The sequence below is a fragment of the Macrobrachium nipponense genome, chromosome 16 (genome assembly GCF_015104395.2).
Source record: "Macrobrachium nipponense isolate FS-2020 chromosome 16, ASM1510439v2, whole genome shotgun sequence".
NCBI classification, from domain to species: domain Eukaryota; kingdom Metazoa; phylum Arthropoda; class Malacostraca; order Decapoda; family Palaemonidae; genus Macrobrachium; species Macrobrachium nipponense.
The window spans coordinates 79,098,379-79,121,794 of NC_087209.1; the positions used below are offsets into that span (position 1 = coordinate 79,098,379).

The 23,416-nt window shown below is 36.8% G+C and overlaps 1 protein-coding gene across 1 annotated transcript in view; it reads right to left on the reverse strand.

Annotated features, from left to right (window-relative positions):
* The window catches only part of LOC135195841 (synaptotagmin-15-like), a 682,485-nt gene that overhangs the window by 589,534 nt on the left and 69,535 nt on the right, over positions 1 to 23,416 (reverse strand).

Here is a 23,416-nt window from a genome sequence, read left to right on the forward strand (position 1 = left end):
AGATGTTAAAAGATGTCAACATATAATATTCTCTAGAATAAAAGTTACAGCTAACAACTGGATAGTAAAAGAATGGTTTATTAGTTTGCAAATAAAAAAACATACACGTATATAATTTGAACGTTGTTACACGCACTAAATTCATATTTAATAGCAACGGATGTAAATTAGATCGTTAAAAAAAGAACTCCCCTTTAGAAAGACCGAATAGGACAAACAAAATCCACGAAGTCGCACGAACCTATGAATTTTTGGATGAAGCTGATAAGAAACTCATTGACTGATCGATTGTTAGTTATTTGGAGTTGCAATTACCAGGGTCACTGACACCGAGTTGGTAGGTGGAAAACTTTCACAACGTTTTATATACTTTCTAAGAACATTCTTAAGTATTTTATCTATCCAATTTTTAGTTTTCTGTAAAAGAAAACGATTGATATGGCTTTTCGTCTGTCCGTCCGCACTATTTCCTGTCTGCACTTTTTCTCTCCACCTTCAGATCTTAAAAACTACTGAGGTTAGAGGGCTGCAAATTGATATGTTGACCAGCCACCTCCAATCATCAAACATACCAAATTGCAGCCCTCTAGCCTCGTTAGATTTTATTTTATTTCAGATTAAAGTTAAGCATAATCGTGCGTCGGGCAACGACATAGGCCAGGCCACACCAGGTCGTGGTTAAAGTTTCATGGGTCGTGGCTCATTTAGCATTATACCGAGTACACCGAAAGATATCTATTTTCGGTGGCCTAGATTATACGATGTACAGAAACCTCGATTGCGCCGAAGAAACTTCGGTGCCATTTTTACTCGTTACTTTTCACTCCGGCAATTTTTTTATATCGCCCCGATTTCTCATTAGTGTCCTTTAGATTTAAATTTTCTACCTAGTTCTTTTTAAGTCTTTTGCTTCGTCCTCCAAATCCCTCGAAAGTATGAACTCTCCTCACCATTCCTTTTACTGTGCCCAGCCATCACAGCGAACTCTGCCCTAAATTCTACGTCAAATTCATTTTCATATCTTCCATGTATTCCCACATCCCTCTCCTTTACTCAACAGATATCCATCATTCTACCATAATCCTTATTCAGGGACACTTCCCTTTCGATACGACTTGGTGGTTGTAGCATTCCATTCCCCATCGTAACTTTAGACTTCCATAACACATTTTCCTTATTCAGCATCTTGTGCGCCTGAGTTAACCTATTATCAATGAATGCGTAGGATGCTCAAATAAATATCACAGAGTGTAACAAAAACAGTAACATTTATTCTCTCTCTCTCTCTCTCTCTCTCTCTCTCTCTCTCTCTCTCTCTCTCTCTCTCTCTCTCTCTCCTGGAGAATATGAACAGTCACTTAAGGCAAATACCGTCAAAGCCCTATTGCGTTCCAACACCTGAATTATCTCTCATCGCATAAGAATATCCATCTGCTTGAAGAGATCTTCGAAACACTGACCCATAAATGTGAAACAATCTAACGCGGAAGCAGGGAATTAACTGCGACTTGTCTCCAGAAACAACTGTTTTAGTTAGAACATTCAAATCAGTCTATGAAACTTGACAATAAAGGACGTGAATATTTGACCTGAGACCATCGTTGCTAATTTAGTGGATCTTCACACATACGCCGATGCATTTACAAACTTTTAATGAATTCTAGTTGTCATAGTAATGCAATAATGATAAAATTGCTCTAATATGTATATATACTACAAATAGATACTCTAATTTCACTTATTTCCCCGGTTTTGTGTAAGTCTTATACCCAGTTTGGAGGGTAAACACATACGAATTGGCAACACTGCCTAAGACCTCAAACATTGAAGAAGTTACATTTCTTCTATTCTGTCTAAATATCTAAGAAATAATAATAACGATATCCACAGAGATATTTTAAACAAAAACAACAAAGAAACAAAGCAAGAATTGGTACTGTGACTGCAGACTTCTGTCGCTACAATTTCCTCTATTACCTAAATACCATGTGTGTGTCATTAACTTTTTTTATGAATGTAAACGTATAATTGGCATGACTACCTAAGTATGGACCGTCATTTATGTCTTCTCTTTACATCAGTGACCATGACAATTAATTTTAATGACTGCAAAGAAATATGATGGATCCATTTTAGGATACACATCAATTAAAGATGGTTCAGATGGCAAATTACCCCCAATCAGGCAAAATGGCACGTAACAAACCTCAAGTCCAAATAGAAAATAATTATATTCGAATAACAATCCTGATGCTCTTGTGGAAAAGTTTTTTTTTTAACTTCCAGTCATTCATTGTATCAGCATCTTATTAAGGAGGCTTTAAAAATCCACCGGTTAGCAACATCAAAGGTGATGACGTAGTCTGTTTTTATAGACTCGTTTTTAACGTGGGGATGGTATTGTCGTTCGTCTATTGTCATGGAAATTGGCAATCTTTAATCGTCCCTTTTGGATTATTTTCTTTTATGAAAACAGTTCTTCATTATGCTTTCTCAAAATTAATAATGAAATTTGCTGAGTTATTCTTGGAGCCTTTGCAATTCGTTGTAAACTGCATGACTCAAACCAATTAGCAAATAGCAAAAAAGGGTTCGTATAAGTTAATAAAAACGCGTTTTTCTTCCATACTTCTTCTCTACCACATTACATATACGTCGATGGACAACTGATTCACGATAGTTTACTCGAAATTTATCAACATAAACTTGAACTTGAATCATTACTGAAAAAGCTGTTTACTGTATATCAACAATTAATTAATAACAGAAAACGTGGTTCACATACAGATGTACATTCTACCCCATGTTAATTATTCATCTGTTCAGGCATCACATTTGAAAATGAGTTAACAGGAATTTCGTCAGCCAATTATGACTCCATTAACACATTGTCAGCTAATTATTTGTTCCACTGGAACAAATAATTAGTTGACATGGCTGTCATCTCGGTACAATCAGTAAAGGTTTGAATAGCAAGGCGGTAGAACTACGAGTGAAACAGTAAATATATTACAAAGTTTGTCGACTTCAACAGAGGGCTTCGCTAATGAGTCCATTAAGTTTGCTTCATAACATCGCTTAGAAGCGAGTAGCAGCGTTGCTCCTTCATTCACGAGCAGCTACATAATGTTAGAGACCTTAAAATTTATTCAAGTGTAATAATTTCGACAATTAAAAAATCTCGTCAGACTCAAAGAAAAGGAAAAAGAGGAAGGCAGGGTGGCTCTCTGTGTGAGTGTGTGTATTGTGTATTTAATTAGTGACAGTCTGATTCTATCAGCTACCTCGTAAGTCAGGGAATAAGAAAAAAGGGGATAGGGAAGAGAATATATATATGTATATATATATATATATATATATATATATATATATATGTATATATATATATACATACATACATATATATATATATATATATATATATATATATATATATATATATATATATGGCAGATAATAATTTATTTCAACTCATAATGCGTTTAAACTAAGCCTTTCTATGAGTTCAAGTACTTTTTTATAACCAGCATCTATACAAATCAGATGCCTTTCCTTGTATTTCCTGTAATTTAAATATATATATATATATATATATATATATATATATATATATATATATATATATATATATATATATTTAAATTACAGAAAATACAAGGAAAGGCATCTAATTTGTATAGATGCAGGTTATAAAAATTTTACTTGAACTCACAGAAGGGTTTAGTTTAAATCCATTATGAGTTAAAATACATTATCATCTGCTCGTTCAGTATCACACAATGGTCATTTACGGTTGCATTATTTTCAATGGAGAAAACAAGTTTCAAGCGTTGTAAATATAATGGCGAAACTTTTAATCTTACTACCTAAGCTACTTGGTAGAGATAATCGTTTTTCACAACCCAGTTAGAGATTAGCTGTTACAAGGAGGGTTTTCCTGCCAGACTAACCAACCTCATCGTCTGAAATTGGAGGCAAAGCTTCTACGAAAATACCACCGTGTGAGGCACCGTGAAAGCTGAATATTTGTATGTAATAGATTCATTTAACATAAAACGGGAAATATTCTGTCGGGTAATTGTGTCATTAAATAAAGAGGTAATCATAGCAACTATTATATAATATTAAACTGATCACATTGGTCATCAAAGTTTGTATCTGTCAGTTTCGTTCATCAACAGATTATCTGGTGAACGAGTTAAAAGTATATTATGATACTTAGTAATGATATGATATCCGTGGCATTTCAAGAATATGGTGTTCTTTAGAAAGAAGTAGGAAGGGTAAATGGACACACAGAAAGAAAAAAATTTAAGTATATCTTGGTTTTATCAGACTACTGAGCTGATGAACAGCTCTCCTAGGGCTGGCCCTAAGGATTAGATATTTTTACGTGGCTAGGAACCAACTCGTTATCTAGCAACGTGATGTACAGCTTATTGTGGGATCCGGACCACATTATATCGAAAAATGAATTTCTATTACCAGAAATAGATACCTATAGTTCCACGTTGGCCAAGCGGAGCACACAGAAAGTGGAGATCTCACTAATCAAATAAGGGAAATTAAAATAACAAATTAATAAACTGATAAAGATATTGGCAGGAAAAAGCTTCATAACCTGATATTGACTCGTGGTATACTTTACATGATAAAAGTTTATAACAAGCAAATAATGCGCCGAAGTTTCTGTGGCGCAATCGAGTTTTCTGTGCAACGTATAATGTTACATGAAACTCTCACCCAAGGTCCATGAAACTTCCAGCCACGGCCCATTGGTGGCCTGTGTTGTTGGCACTTATGGTTAAGTTAAACCTTAAATGAAATAGAAACTACTGAGGCTACAGGGGTGCAATAAGGTCTGTTTGATGTTTGGCTGATGAATGACAAACATACCAATTTGCAGCCCTTTATCCCTTGTAGTTTTTAAGATCTGAGGGCGGACAGAAAAAGTGCGGATGGACAGACAAAGCCATCTCGATAGTTTCCTTTTACAGAAAACTAAAAAAGTCATGCATACATCAGTACGGTTCCTCACTTCAATATCAAATGGTTTTGGCGGCGGTAAAACATCAGCCAAGTGTTCTGAACGACTGCTTAAATTAGAGTAAGTTTTTTGCCGAATGACTGAAAAGGATACATTTTGCATTTACAAATCTTCCACAGATCTTCCACCTTCACAATTGATCCCTGATCTCCTTCTCTTGCCGAGAGCAACTGGATTTACTGAACAGCAGCACCAATGTGTAGTCAATGTGCCCCTCTGTCGAACTTTTCTGTTCCAGAGGTCCTTTATTCCTCACAACGTTGGACTGTGGAACTTCAGCCTCCCAGAGGAAGTTTATTAATTTGTTATTTTAATTTTCCTTATTTGATTAGTGAGATCTACTCTTTCTGTGTGCTCCGCTCGGCCAACGCGGAACCAGAGGAATCTATTTCTGGTAATAGAAATTCATTTCTCGATGTAATGTGGTTCGGATCCCACAATAAGCTGTAGGTCCCGTTGCTAGATAACGAGTTGGTTCCTAGCCACGTAAAAAATATCTCATCCTTCTGGCCAGCCCTAGGAGAGCTGTTCATCAGCTCAGTGGTCTGCTAAAACTAAGATATACTTAAATTATTTTCTTTCTGTGTGTCTATTTACCCCTCCTACATCTTTCTAAAGAACACCATATTCTTTTGAAGCTTCAATTTTAAGTCATTAGCCCCTGTGGACTTGTTCCACATGAACAGCGTTCATCTGCTGAACAACAACAACAACAACAACAACAACATTAATAATAATAATAATAATAATAATAATAATAATAATAATAATAATAATAATAATAATAATAATAATAATAATAATAATAATAATAATAATAATAATAATAATAATAATAATAATAAACAAATTTTAGGTCCCAGGTATAGACTAATTCCACCAGTCAGGAGAAACAGCTGAATCAACAAGGCGCCAAAAGAATAAAAAAGGTGATTCGTCCCAGAATCACAGCAACAGCAAAGGAGAGAGTTTAATTAAGGCCTTTCTCTCTGCAGATCCTCCGAGTCCGCAACGCGATCTCCAGACGATTGGGTAGAAAAACTGAGGGTGAGAAGCGACGCCCAAAGTCAATTGCGTTCTCGGTCCTTTCAAAAGACTTCATTACTAGAAGTATGAATTAGGAAAAAAAGGTGGGTGGGGAGCAGAAGGCGAAATAGACTAAAAATAACATTCATGCCATAAAAATACGGTATTAAATGAATATCAGTAAGGATCTGAATGTGCTTACCGATCTCAATGGGAATTAATTTTAGAGAGAATTGATTTTCCTGTGTTATTCGTCATGGGTACGACGGTATTATGATATCTGCAACATGGAGCACCCTCTCTGTCTCTGTCTCTCTCTCTCTCTGTGCACACACACACATTATACACACATACACACACACACACACACACACATATATATATATATATATATATATATATATTATATATATATATATATACTATACATATATATATACATATATACATACATATATATATATATATATACATATATACATATATATTATATATATATATATATATATATATATATATATATATATATATATATTCGTAGAGCTGGAGTAAGGGATATAACTAAGTGCTTTTCTCAGGTGTGCAAAACAAAAGCGCTTTGTCGGCTCCTTGTTATATTTCTTCCTCCAACTCTACGACTATATATATATGTATGTGTATGTGTGTGTGCGTGTATATGGTTGTGTGCATGTGCAGAGAGAGAGAGAGAGAGAGAGAGAGAGAGAGAGAGAGAGAGAGAGAGAGAGAGAGTGCCATGTTACAGATATAATACCACCGTAACAATGACAATGTTGGAACTGAAAAGCAATTCTCTCTCAAATTAGTTCCCATTGAGACCGTATGCACATTTAGAGCCTTACTGATATTCATTTAATATCCGTATTGTTATGGCAGGAATGTTATTTTCAGTCTGTTTCGCGTTCTGCTCCTATTTTTCATACTTTGAACAATATAGTGTTTTTAAAAAGTAAGAAAAATATGATCGATATTCGGCCATGTGGATTGAAGAAAGATTAAAAAGATTAATAGAATTCCATTTAAAATCCGTAACGACTATCATTAACCTCTTCCAGGAAGGTGACGAACTATCCGATTTAATGATAAACGGGACGAGCCAATTTGATGAGCAATTTGGAAAACTGACCAATTCACTATTATCCATGAATAATTTCGCTTTGATTTTAATTGTGAAAGTTGTTAAATTGCTTTTCCATCATTAGTTTGTTAACGAAACCCCTTTTTTTCAGACGATCTCGTTATTCTAACATTTTCCCATATAAAAGCAAACCCATCGTTCAGCTCCTGCTACCTTTAGAAAAAGTCGTATGAAACCTGATAAATGAACTCGCCTCATTAGTTGGAGAACCTAGGTCGGAACCCTTGTGAAGATGGCGAGTTCTGCTAAAACACAGAGCACCTCGATTGACCTCAAGTACCTGGTTGTTTGTCGACTACGGTTGATTAGAACGAGTGTAAACACGTGCATGAGGCTAGAAACCGCATCTGAAATATAAACTGAGGCGAAGGAGGACAACATCTGCTACAAGAATATTTGAAAATTTATCTTTAAGTATAGAATATCAAATTCGTGCACGTGTAGAAACATGTTATATAGAAACAGTGTTAAACATGAGTAGGCTTGTATATATTTACAACAATTAAGACCCCTCACTGACAAGTCAAGGGGAAATTTTAATCAATATTTACCTTAGCTTCTTGCGTATTAGTCCAATAATTCATAGCTTCTTGCGTATGATCCCAATAATTCAATATCTATAGCTTCTTGCGTATTAGTCCAATAATTCATAGCTTCTTGCGTATTAGTCCAATAATTCATTATATCTAAAATTCTTTTTCGTTCATAACAAATCAATTATCATCATAACTTCGTTAATAATTGGTGTTCTTTAATAAGATCTCTCTCTCTCCAGTAACCCTAATTTATGTAGTTGGAAATTTTCTTTATAATACGAATGACCAAATTCCAGATAAATTTGTTGTCTCTTCAAAATCGTCTTCGGACCTTACTGGGGACATTAATGCTATTATGGTGCTCATCCCTTACAGACCTCGCTAATGGAACTATTAGCGGTGTATTGCTGCAGTTCCTAGTTATAAGATGTAGATTTGTTTCTTTAACAAACTTATATATATATATATATATATATATATATATATATATATATATAATATATATATATATATATATATATATAGCGAATACCACAGGAAAATGTTAAAAGCAGAAATCCAAGCACTTTCGTCTTTTCTAAGTCATTGTCGTTCCTTGACAATGTCTTAGTAAATACGAAAGCGCTTGGATTTCTGCTTATCATTTTCCAGTGGTATTCGCTCATTTAATGAAGTCACGTGCATCTACTGTGATTTTTGAAGCTTATAGATATATATATATATATATATATATATATATATATATATATATATATATATATATACGTATATGTGTGTATGTTTAAGTATGTGTGTGTCTATGTAAGTATACGGTATGTGTGTATTGTTCCATCTACACATGGGATTCTACAGAAGGTTCTCCAGCTACGGAGGCAAGTGCCTCTGCCAGGTTTCACAAAAGCTCTTCTGAAAGTCACAGGGGCTGAACGATGGGTTTCCTTTTATATGGAAAAAAAATCCTCATGACGAGAAAAGTCTAAAAGTGAAAAAAAAGTGGTTTTCGTGACCAAACTAATTATAGAAAAGCTATTTGAAAACTTTTCTGATTAAAAACAAAGGGAAATCATTCATCGATAATAGTGAATTGGTTTGTTTGCCAAATTGCTCGTCAGATTGACTCATCCTGTTCACTACACCGTATTGTTTACCTGATTGGAAAAGTTTGATAGCCGTTGCGAGTTTTAAATGATACTCTTTTTTATCCAGTTTATTTTTCTTTAACCCACATGACCAGATGTCGGTGATATTTTTTCCTACTGAATTTACGCCTAACTTTTTGCACACAATGTCGACTCACAAGCGAGCCTGCGTTCTTTAGATGAGTTCCACAACACCCTCGAAAGAAGTCACCTTATCTAAGTGGATATTGCTTATGCAGTGTATATGTATATGTTTACGTACACACGAACACACCCACATATATTTAGACAAATATACATATACATATGTATATAAGCACATATATATCCATGTCATATATATATTATATATATATATATATATATATATATATATATATATATAGTTATATATATATATAGTATAGGTATAGATATAATATAATATATATAACATATATATATATATATATATATATATAATATATATCTATATATATATATATATATATATATATATATATATATATATATATATATATATATATATATATATATGTATGTGTGTGTATGTATATATATATATATATATATATATATATATATACATATATATATATATATATATATATATATATATATATATATGTGTGTGTATCGTGTGTGTGTGTGTGTGTGTGTGTGTGTGTGTGTGTGTGTGTAAAGACGAAAGCGCTTGGATTTCTGACTATCTCCCGTGGTATTCGCTTATTTATGAAGTCACGTGCATCTACTGTGATTTTTTAAACATATATATATATATATATATATATATATATATATATATATATATATATATATATATATATACATATATATAACTATATATACATGTATATATGTGTGCTTATATACATATGTATATGTATATTTGTCTAAATATATGTGGGTGTGCGTGTGTGTACGTAAACATATACATATACACTGCATATGCAATGTCCACTTAGATAAGGTGACTTCTTTCGATTCTCAGTTGGTCCATCGGGATGAGGCTGCAGATCCAACGCTAATCTCCCCTCTCGTTGCGACAATCGTCTGTCTACCAGGTTCCAAGTGGGTGTTGTGGAACTCATCTAAAGAACGCAGGCTCGCTTGTGAATCGACATTGTGTGCAAAAAGTTAGGCGTAAATTCAGTAGGAAAAAATATCACCGACATCTGGTCATATACATATATATATATATATATATATATATATATATATATGATATATATATATATATACATATATGATATATATATACATATATGTATATATATAGTATATATATGTATATATATATATATATATATGTATATATATATATATATATGTATATATATATATATATATATATATATATATTATATATATATAATATATTATATATCTATATATATATATGTGTGTGTATATATATATATAATATAATATAGAATATATATATATATATAGATATGATATATATATATATGTGTGTGTGTGTGTGTGTATGTGGTGTGGTTGGTTTGTGTGGGTGGTGTGTGGGTGTTTGTTGGTGTGTATATATATATATATTATATATACCTATATATATTATAGGATATATATATTAATATTATACCAATTGTGTGCTCTTCCGGTAATTGCAGAATAATGAGAAATGTTAAGGAAGAAAAGCAAGGCGTGATCCGACCTCCAGCTTGAAAGATTTTCCCCACACGCATAAGTAAACATTATATTCCTAACTTTTAACATAAATGAAAAAGTGCTAAAATCTATGGTCAAATAAAGTCTAGTTCCACCAACGAAGATTAAAATAAAGACGCTGTATTTTATTTGAAATAATTTTGATGCTCTGTTTAACAGTCACAGTATTTATTTTTTACATTTTCATTCTAATAAAAAAATCATAAATATCCTATCTTAAAATTCCTGTATCTTTAACTCAACGCAAAACATCTTTTCAGACCTTTCCTACCCCCCCAAACAGCAACAACAACAGCAAAGTATTTTGGAGGCTTACTCCTCGAGTAAGCGAAGATATAAATAGCCACCTATGGTTGTTTCTGAACTGCTACAATAATCAACAATTATCAAACATATTCAACGACCTGACAATGTTGTTAAGGTTGACTGCTTGAATAACTTGATAGGGCAAAAAAACTGCCAAGCTAATAGTTACCATCATTCAGGCTAAGATTAGGTACAGCCCTAATGAGAGCAGCCTCATTGTCTTCCTTTTCTGGGTATTGATTGCTTTAAATAACAATTTACTGTTTTGCAATCAAGACTATGTTTGGTTGATGATATGTGCGTGAATAAAGTATTATTCACATCTCCCCTTTTTATTGCATACTTATATGTTCCCTCAATCGCTGATCGACAGATCTCCCTGATTCCCTTATACTGAGATCCTTACAATCTGCACAAGGGTCACAGTACACTCCTTTATTGTTTTCTTCCCCAGCATTACTATAATTGTTCAGACTTTTAGTTTTCTGTAAAAGGAATTTTTTTTTCTTTAGAAGAAAATTATCGAGATGGTTTTATCTGTCCGTCTGTATTTTATCTGTCCGGCCACAGATCCTAAAAACTACCGACGCTAGAGGGTTGCAAGTTGGTATGTTGTTCAACCTTCCTCCAATCATCAGACATACCAAATTGCAGCCCTCTAGCCGCAGTGGTTTTTATTTTATTTAAGGTTAAAGTTACCCGTGATCGTGCGTCTGGTATGGGCCGCGGCTCATGCACCATTCAAAGCTGTACAAGTGACTCGATTGCTCCTCAGAAACTTCGGCGCATTTTTTACTTTTTTTTTTTTGTGCACGCAGAGTTAACATTTACCTTTCTTAAGTCAAACACCAATCCATCATTTCTTTGGCAACATGGTAAGGTAACGTCAGGTTCTCTATGAATTCCATCTTTAACAGATGAGGAAGAAAATTGTTTGCATGCTTTGGGATGCGCCTTGTCAACAACCCAAATAGGGTATTTCGTCAAACACGAAGAAATGAAAATTACCTCTCCGTCCAAAAATCATGAGTTGCATTATCGTTATGACCGTGAAAACAGGGACTCTACAGCTGACAATTTAATGTTCTATTTATGACAAGAAAAGTAATGTATATGCATAATAAAGTGAGTTACTTTTCTATAGATGAAATCTATAGGAAACGTGACGTTAACTTGACAGATAGCAAAAAAAAAAAAAACTTTCGTCTATTATTTCCATCATTTCCTCCCCTCGTTTTTATTTTCAGCCATCTGGGTACTGCAAAGGTGTCCTTCTCTCTAAATTTTATTCATTGTTCTCATAATTTCTCCATGCCTCATCGCGCTATTATGAAATAAACGCAAAATAGTAATGGTGGATTCAGCGGTCTGGATTGAGCTGGCTTATGCCAACACGGACCCTAGGGTGTGGAAAAAATGAGCAGGTCTAGTGTGGATCTTCAAGCTCTTCCGTTAACAGATACATTAGTTGATGACAACTGGGTTTTAACCGAAATTTGTGGCTTCATATTTGTAAATACAAAAAAAAAAAAAAAAAAAAAAAACTCACGGTTTTTGTGAAAAAAAAAAAAAAAATCTACCTCTGACTTCTTCCTAATGAGCACCATATTCTTTGGAAGCTTGAATTTCAAGTCAGTGGCCCTTATGGACTTCTTTCATATGAATAGGTTTCATCTACTGAATAATAATAATAATAATGATAATAATAATAAATCTCTTGCTAAAGTTTTGCTGTACTTATACTATTACATACACTATTGTAGTCAGCATAGTACTTCGTTGTTCGCAAAGCACACAGCGGTTCGAATGCTACCTGTGACGAAGCACTTGTCAATTATAATTTCCTTGGGTCTAGTTACTAATCCCGAGATATAGTAAGTTAGAGGTTAAGCGTAATTTGCGCTTTTATATTTATGTATATAAAAGTGTCACGTGTATGTGACAGAATAACTGCTTCTGTATATGTATACACATACATGCATACACACAAACACACACATTCGAGAGTATATATATATATATATATATATATATATATATATATATATATATATATATATATATATATATATATATATATATATATATATATATAAAGTAAAACTACTTTGTTGTTGTTCTTGCGGTCGTTTTTCTTGCTGGGGGTTAGGAAAGGTCTATAAAGAGCCTAAAAAGGTCGGAAAAAGGTGTTCTGCATTGAATGAAAGATACAGGAATTTTCTGATAAGACATTTATGGTTTATTTATTAGAATGAAAATGTCAAAACTAAGTAATGTGCATGTTAAACAGTACAGAAAAATGATTTCTAATGAAAATTAGCGTATTAATTTTAATTTTCATTGGTGAAGCAAGGCTCTATTTGACCGTGGAATTTAGCACGTTTTAATTGCGTTAAAAGTTATGAATATAATGTTTACAACTTATGCATAAGGGGAAAAATCTTGCGGTTGTCCCAAGTAAGCTGGAGGTCGGAGTACGCCTTGTTTTCCTTCATTTGCGTTCTTATTTGCTACGAAATGAAAACATGTCTTAACTGAACCCTCCTTCAATGACTGATTTACTGGTAAATCTGTCCAATACACGTATCATTCTCAGCAAAATCAATAGCTATTTCCTGTCTTAAGGCTGTTCAAAAGACTTCATAAATCTTTCCTGACCTAGTCGCCATTTCTCACAGGGAGGCTGGTTATCAATATCCTTCAACTCAACGACCTCCTGTGCGCCATCCAGACAGTCACCTTATCCTTCCCCAACCCACTTGAATTTTACAGACTTTTCGTTAAACCTATCTTGGTTAAACTACCAAACACTTTCTTTTCGAAACACGCACGGGGTTCATACTGGTCCCCTGGTGTAGTGGTTAGTGTCGAGGAATACCACTTGGATATCGCTTGTTCACGTCTAACCCCATGGCGATGAAAAAATCACTGGCTCAGTATCATGATCAGCTACTGCTGCAGTGTGGCTTCTGCAGTGGGAAACTGAAACCAACATTTCAAGTCAGTGGCCCCTGTGTGCTTGTGCCATGTGTATAGGTTTCATCTCCTGGTATATAATAATCATTATCGGCATATTCCAAATTTCCTTTTTATTTGCAGAGAATTGGCTTAACACTCGTGGGCAGAGCGGGGGGCCTGGTTATGGCCGTCAGTGCACCTCATGCGATGCATTGTAGGCATTACTTAAGGTTCTTTGCAGCTCGCCTTCGGCCCCTATGTGCAACCCATTTCGTTCCTTCTACTGTACCTCCTTTCATATTCCCTTTCTTCAATCTTACTTTCCACCCTCTCTGAACAGCTGATTCATAGTGCACTGCGAGGTTTTCCTCCTTTTACACCTTTCAAACTTTTGCTGTCAATTTCCGTTTCAGCAGTTGTTGCCATTGGCAAGCCTCGTCGCTTTCAAACCATCCAAGAGCTGCTTTTATTTAATATACTTCACCTTTTCTTTGATTCTCCTCCTCTCACACTCTACCATTACCCATTCTTTTTAATCCAGAAATACCTGGTCATATTTGTCATTTGATGCCATGCTATCATTCAATGGTCTGTCATCATCTCTTGCACCAGTCTCTTCAACCTCTCCTTACTATCACCAATTAACCTACGCCATATGCAAATACCAGCAACATATACTTCATTCTCAGCTGTATTGTTTATCCTGCAAAATTGCATCTATATTTTCCTGTCCTTTCCTGAACTTTATAAATATATATATATATATATATATATATATATATATATATATATATATATATATATATATATATATATATATCTCCATATATATTTAACTGCTATAGTCTTGAACTCTCATTACATTTTGCTCCGTGATCCTTTTCTTCTATAAAAGAAACTATTGCAATGGCTTTATCTGTCCGTCCGCAGTTTTTTTGTCCACCCTCAAATCTTAAATTCCACTCAGGCTAGAGGGCTGCAAATTGATATGTTGATCATCCACCCTCAAATCATCAAACATACCAAATTGCAGCCCTCTAGCCTTAGTAGTTTTTATTTTATTTAAGGCTAAATTTAGCCATAATCGTGCGCCTGGCAACGCTATAGGACAGGCCGCCACCCAGCTCTGGCTGAAAACTTCATGGGCCACGACTTATACATAATACATTGTACAAAAAACTGATGCCTTTGTCGCATTTTTTACCCGTTAACATATGATTTGCATATACTGCATTAACTCAAAATAACCTTTTAATATAATATACCTCCTATATATACACCTTTACAACAACCCACATCATCCCTCTATCGATTCTTTCGTGAATTAACTCTGAGTACAGATATGTCCTATAAATAAGTTGCATTTATCTAAATACGCTTCAACCGTTGTGACACGAAGCCCTTGATTCACAATGTCTCAACAAATGTGACACGAAGCCCTTGATTCCCAATACGTCTCAACCAACGTGACAGAGAGCCCTTTATTCCCAATACGTCTCAACCGATGTGACGCGAAGCCCATGATTCCCAATACGTCTCAACCAATGTGACACAGAGCCCTTTATTCCCAATACGTCTTAACCGATGCGATGCAAAGCCCTTGATTCCCAATACATCTCAGCCGATATGACAAGAAGCCCTTGATTCCCAATACGTCTCAACCGATGTGACAAGAAGCCCTTGATTCCTGATACATCTCAAATGATGTGACACGAAGCCTTGATTCCCAATACGTCTCAACCGATGTGACGCGAAGCCCATGATTCCCGATACGTCTCAACCGATGTGACGCGAATCCCTTGATTCCCAATACGTCTGAACCGATGTGATGCGAAGCCCATGATTCCCAACACGTCTCAACCGATGTGACGCGAAGCCCATGATTCCCAATAAGTCTCAACCGATGTGATGCGAAGCCCTTGAATCCCAATACGTCTTAACCGATGTGAAGCGAAGCCCTTGATTCCCAATATGTCTCAACCAATGTGACGCAAAGCCCATAATTCCCAATACGTCTCAACAAATGTGACGCGAAGCCCTTGATTCCCAATACGTCTTAAAACAGATGTGGACGAAGACGCCCTGTCCCAATACGTCTCAACCGGATGTGGACGAGAACCCTTGATTCCCAATACTCCTTCCAACTGATGTGACGCGAAGCCTTGATTCCCAATACGTCTCAACCGATTGACGGAAAAGCCCTTGATTCCCAATATGTCTCAACCGATGTGACATAAAGCCTTGATTCCAACCAAATAAGTTCCCTCTCCGCCGATGTGATACGAAGCCCTTGATTCCCAATATGTCTCAACCGATGTGACACAAAGCCCTTGATTCCCAATATGTCTCAACTGATGTGACATAAAGCCCTTGATTCCCAATAAGTCTCAGCCGATGTGATACGAAGCCCTTGATTCCCAATATGTCTTAACCGATGTGACATAAAGCCCTTGATTCCCAATAAGTCTCAGTCGATGTGACACGAAGCCCTTGATTCCCAATATGTCTCAACCGATGTGACACAAAGCCCTTGATTCCCAGTATGTCTCAACCAATGTGACACGAAGCCCTTGATTCCCAATATGTCTCAACCGATGTGACACAAAGCCCTTGATTCCCAATATGTCTCAACCGATGTGATCCAAAGCCCTTGATTCCCAGTATGTCTCAACCGATGTGACACAAAGCCCTTGATTCCCAATATGTCTCAACCGATGTGACAAGAAGCCCTTGATTCCCAATATGTCTCAACCGATGTGACAAGAAGCCCTTGATTCCCAATATGTCTCAACCGATGTGACGCGAATCCCTTGATTCCCAATACGTCTCAACCGATGTGATGTGAAGCCCATGATTCCCAATACGTCTCAACCGATGTGACACAAAGCCCTTGATTCCCAATACGTCTCAACCGATGTGACACAAAGCCCCTGATTCCCAATACGTCTCGACCAATGTGACAAGAAGCCCTTGATTCCCAATACGTCTCAACCGATGTGACACAAAGCCCTTGATTCCCAATATTGTCAAACCGATGTACAAGAAGCCCTTGATTCCCAATATGTCCTCAACCGATGTGACACAAAGCCCTTCGATTCCCAAATATGTCTCAACCTGTTACCCAAATCCCTTGAATCCCAATATGATTTCACAAAGCCCTTGATTCCCAATATTCTCAACCGATGTGACACAAAGCCCTCGATCCCATAATTTCTCAACCGATGTGGACACAAAGCCCTGATTCAATATGGTCTCCAAACCGATGTGACACAAAAGCCCTCGATTCCCATATGTCTAAACGATTCCGATTGACACAAAGCCCCTTGATTCCCAATATGTCCTCAACCGATTGACACAAAAGCCCCGATTTCCCAATAATTCCACCCTTTGGACAAAAGCCCTTGATTCCCAAATGTCTCAACCGATGTTACCAAAGCCCTCGATTCCCAATATGTTCCAACCAATGTGGAACAAAGCCCTTGACCCCAATAGTCTCAACCGATTGTGACCACAAACCCTTGATTTCCCAAGTCTCCAAACCGAGGTGACCAAACCCTGATTCCCAATATGTCCTTAACCGGATGTGCACAAAGCCCTTGATTCCCATGATGTCTCAAACCGATGTGACACAAAGCCCTCGATTCCCAATAATGGTCTCAACCATGTGACACAAAGCCCTCGATTCCCCATATGTTCTCAACGATGTGGCAGCCCTGATTCCCAATATGTCTCACCGATGTGCCCAAGAAGCCCTCCCTATTCCCAATATGTCCCCTCAACGATGTGACACAAAGCCCCTTGATTCCCTAATAGTCCCTCCAAATGTGACATCAAAGCCCTCGATTCCCAATAAGTCCTCAACCGATGTGACACAAAAGAAGCCCTCCATTCCCAATATGTCTTCACGATGTGACATTCAAAGCCCCTGATTCCCCGTAATGTCTCAACCGATTGTGACAAAGCCCTTGATTCCCAATATGTCTCAACCGATGTTACAGAAAGGCCCTGAGTTCCCTAATTGTCTAACCGATGTGACCACAAGCCCTTGTTCCATATGTTCTCACCGTGTGACACAAAGCCCCTGGATTCCCAATATGTCTCAACCGATGTACACAAAGCCCTCGATTCCCAATATGTCTCAATTGTGTGGACGCAAGCCCTTGATTTCCCAATGTGTTCCTCGCCGATGTTGACAAGAAATCCCTTGAATTCCCAAATATGTCTCAACCAATGTGGACACAAATCCCTTGATTCCCAATATTCTCAACCGATGTTACACAAAGCCCTTGATTCCCATTGGTCTCAACCGATGTGACCCAAAGCCCGTGATTCCCAATATGTCTCACTGGATGTGACCAAAGCCCTTGATTTCCCAATCTGTCTCAACCGAATGTGGACCGAAGCCCTTGATTCCAATATTGTTTCAACTGATTGTGATACAAAGCCCTTGATTCCCTATGTCCTTAACCGATGTACACGAAGCCTCGATTTTCCCAATATCTCAAGCCGTGATGTGACAATGAAGCCCTCGATTCCAATATGTCTCAAACCGATGTGAACACAAAGCCCTCGATCCCTAATATGTCTCAACCGAATGTGACACCAAGCCCTTGATTCCCAATATGTCTCACCGATATGACACAAAGCCTTGATTCCCATATTTCAACTGATGTGACAACCAAAGCCAAAGCCCTTTATTCCCAATATTGTCTCAACCGATGTGACTACAACGCCCTTGATCCCAATATGTCTCAACTGATGTGATACAAACCCTTGATTCCCAATATGTCTTAATTAATCCGATGTGACATCGAAGCCTTGATTCCTAATCTGTTTTCAAACGATGTGACACAAAGCCCCTGATTCCCAATATGTCCCTCAACCGATGTACACAAAGCCCTTGATTATTGATTATTTTTTTTTCATAAATTCAATTTTTTTTTCAATAATTCTATTCTGAGCCAATATGTCTCAAACCGATGTGACACAAAGCCCTTGATTCCCATTATGTCGCAAACGAGTGTGACACAAAGCCCTTGATTCCCTACATATGTCCACACCGAATGTTACACAAGCCCTTGATTCCCAATATTTCTCAACCGATGTGACACAAACCCTTGATTCCCAATATGTCTCAACCGATGTGTACAACTACGAAGCCCTTGATTCCCTATATGTCCTCATACTGATGTGACACAGAAAGCCCCTTGATTCCTCAATATGTCTCAACCGATGTGAACACAAGCCCTTGATTCCTAATATGTTTCATCAACGATGTGACACAAAGCCCTTGATTTCCCAATATGGTCTCCACCGATGTGACACGAAGCCCTTGATTCCCAATATTCTCACGAGTGTGACAAGAACCCTTGATTCCCAATTAATGTCTCAACCGGATGTGACAAAAGCCTTATTCCCAATAATTCTCAACCCGCTGTGACACAAAGCCCCTGATTCCCAATATGTCTCAACCGTGTGACAACGAAGCCCTTGATTCCAATATTCTCAACTGATGTGACACAAGCCCTTGATTCCCAATATGTCTCAACCGTGTGACAACGAGCCCTTGATTTCCTAATATGTTTCAACCGAGTGACACAGCCATTGATCCCAATATGTCTCAACCGATTGCACGAAGACCTTATTCCCAATATGTCTCAAACGATGTACAAACCCTTGATTCCCAATAGTCTCAACCGATGTGACAAGAAGCCTGATTTCCCAATAATTCGCACCGATGGAACACAAGCCCTGAGTTCCCAATATGTCTCACCGATGTACCAAAAGCCCTGGCTTCCCAATATGTCTCCCGATGTGACACGAAGCCCTGGATTCCCAATATGTCTTCACACCGATTGTGACACAAACCCTCGAGTCCCATATTCGCAACCGTGTGACCGAAGCCCTGGAGTCCCAATATGTCTCAACCGATGTGACACAAAGCCACTCGAAGTTCCCATTGTTCAACCGTGTGACACGGAAACCCTTGATTCCCATATGTCTCAACTGATGTGACAGAAGCCCCTCGATTCCAATATGTCTCAACCGTGTGACAGAGAGCCCTTGATTTCCCAATATGTCTCAACTGATTGTGACAAAAGCCTTGATTCGCAATATTTCTCACCCGATGTGACAAGCCCTTGTTCCCAATATTTTCAAACCGATAGTGACACAAAGCCCTGTTCCCAATACGTCTCAACCGACTTGACCAGAGCCCTTTATTCCCATACGTCTCAACCGATGTGACCGACGCCCATGATTCCCATACGTCTCACCAATTGACACGGCCCATTTATTCCCAAGAAAGTCTTAACCGATGCGACGCAAAGCCCTTGATTCCCAATACATCTCAGCCGATATGACAAGAAGCCCTTGATTCCTGATACATCTCAACTGATGTGACACAAAGCCTTGATTCCCAATACGTCTCAACCGATGTGACAAGAAGCCCTTGATTCCCAATATGTCTCAACCGATGTGACACGAAGCCCTTGATTCCCAATATGACTCAACCGATGTGACACGAAGCCATTGATTCCCAATAGTCTCAACCGATGTGACAAGAAGCCCTTGATTCCCAATACATCTCAACCGATGTGACACGAAGCCCTTTATTCACTTGTTCAGCCTCACCCCTCTTTCCCTTTCCCCCCCTATAATGCCTGGCTGACTTTCTAAATCGTAATCTTATCACACACACACACTTTTCAGGCATACAGAGTAATTCATTCAGTCACCTTTGTCACCTCCTTCTCACAAAGCGGTGAATCTATCTTTTCCCTCGTCCTTTGAAGCCGAGAACGCATTACATAACTCGGTTACTCAATCACTTAGATAAAGCAGACCATCAAACTACATCTGTAAACATTCGCAAGTTCCATGAAGGCCGCTGATATATGGATGGTATTTGGGTGAAACTTCTACTAACTGTAAAAGAACTTATAGATATATGAAATTCAAAATGGAATTAAGCAAGTAAAAATTGCGCTGAAATTTCTTCGGCGCAATCGAGTTTTCTGTACAGCGTTTAATGCTCTATGAGCTACGGCCCATGAAGCTTTCAGCCACTGCCCGGCTGTGGCCTGTCCTATAGTGTTGCTCGACATACGGCGATGGCTAACTTTAACCTTAAATAAAATAGAATCTACTGAGGGTAGAGGGCTGCAATTTGGTATGCATGTTGATTGGAGGGTGGATAATCAACACCAGATTTGCAGCCCTCTAGCCTCAATAGTTCTTAAGATCTAAGGGCAGACGGACAAAGCCACCTCAACAAACTAATGTAAAGAAAGAGAACAAATACCTTTGGACGACAGAGCATGAACAAGCCAGACATATCGACCTATTCAGAGCTTACGTATTCAGAGCTATGAATAGACTTCCAAAAAGCAAGCGTTGAAAAATGTAAAACTAATGCGATTATTCCATTTTTGCAAAGAACATTTTTCCCTTTCATCCATTTACCAGGCCGTGCTGGGTATAACGAATTTTTAATGCCTGTTTTTACGAAAATGGGTTTTACGCCGATGTACATTACACTTTTGCGATGAATTATAACGCGAAATTAACTTCGATAATCAGCAAAGAAAATTCCACGAGACATGTAAAGATAGCAGACTGAAAACGAACACATGAAATTTGTGCTGTGCACTAAGGTGGATTATAGTACGGCACAGGTATGGTGTCTTTCCAGTCGGTGGCTCAAATTCCAAGATCTTGTTACTATTCATTTACAAGCGACTTTTCCTTATTTTAAGGTATACTTCACCTCAGAGGAGAAGGACTGAAAGCACAAGCGATTGCATAACTGTTCCCTTACTTTCATGTCGCCTCTGATTGAGTGAATGAACCGTCTCTCACCTGTAGCTTGTTCAAATTCAAAAGGACGCCTTATTGCTAACATATATCTTCAGGGGATTTTTTTTTATCTATAAAAGGCACTTAGGTACAAAAAATTCAGTACTTGCTTTTTAAAAAGTATTTTCACAGTTTAACCGTTTGCTTACACAAGATCAGCCAATTAGAAATGGGCAGGTGGCTCTCACGTTGTGGTTAACACCAGACGAGAGCCACTAATAATTATAATCAGAAAAAAAAAACAAATCAAATTCAATAAAATATCTTTAATAACGAATGCATAACAACATTTTTCTTAACAGAGAATATAGTCGTAACCTATAAGTATGAAATTAACTTTGTGGTCTCTAACTACATAGTTAAAATGAGAGCAGCGAAAAGAAAATCAACTTAATGTTTCTTCCTTCGTCATCCCGCATTTACTTAGCTCCAGTAATGTGGGACAACAGCTTCCCGAAGCAAGACGACAACAAAGCCCAAACACATTTTTGTGCAAAAAGTACACGAGGCATTGAAGTTGCCCCAGACTATTCGACAGACACTTCCTTTATATCATCAGGTGACTACGATTCAGCACATTCTGTTTAGCCCTTTTCCAGAAACCCTTTCAAAATGCAAGTCCCATTAATTCTGTCTAGTTCAGACGTCCCAAAATCCAGTGCACGTCTCTCGTTCTGCAGAGCACCAGCAGCGACAGACATTCTGTTGGGGTGCCACGTTGTCAGACAGTCCAGTAGGAATTTCCTTCCTTTGTTTTAAAACTTTGGACTGTCTTCCAGAAAGTATTATTGATGCAGTTTCTCCAGGTTTATCATTGTTAAGATACTGCTTTACATAGTAATGCAACTTACCATAAGTTTCCTGCTTTTAAATTGCTGTTAATGAATCCATGTATTTATTTGCTGTAGCTCGTTCACAAAATTATAAAAATATTCACAAATACGTAAGCATTGGAGACTATTGAAAATAATCAGATGAAAATAGCGAGATTCAGAAGATAAAATCTGAATGAAAACTGACAGGCAAAAAAAAAGAGAGAAAAAAAAATCTATCCTAAAAGCGGAGAAGGCTGTGTTAACGACGCAGTCTTCAATTTTTTTCATTTTTTTCTTTTGTTTTCCTTTCATTAAGTATTTTGCTGGAATGGGTAAGAAGGGAGGTTTTTCATGCGTCTGGGTTTTCAGAGAACTCAAGGCTGAGAAGGTTGTCATAAAAAACTCTAATTGAGAGAGAAGAAGGGATCGGTTTTTTTATATTTCCTCATTGTCTGCTATGATATACCGCTTGCAGCCCTCGTTATTCGTTTAATTTCACAATATATATACATATATATATATATATATATATATATATATATATATATATATATATATATATATATATATATATATATATATATATATATATATATATATATATATATTGTATATATATATATATACAAATGTATTATTTTCGTGGTTGATCGATAGGATATTAAACGAAATTTGTAGCATAATGCTTATACATAAATAGATAAATGTATGTATATATATATATATATATATATATATATATATATATATATATATATATATATATATATATATATTTGTTGTAGGTGATCGCCTTTGTGGCATTGACTTATTTGCTACTGACTTTTTCCTATTTTCTCACTTCTACTTTCAGTCTTTCTCCAAAATTCTGAATAAGGACACACAGTAAC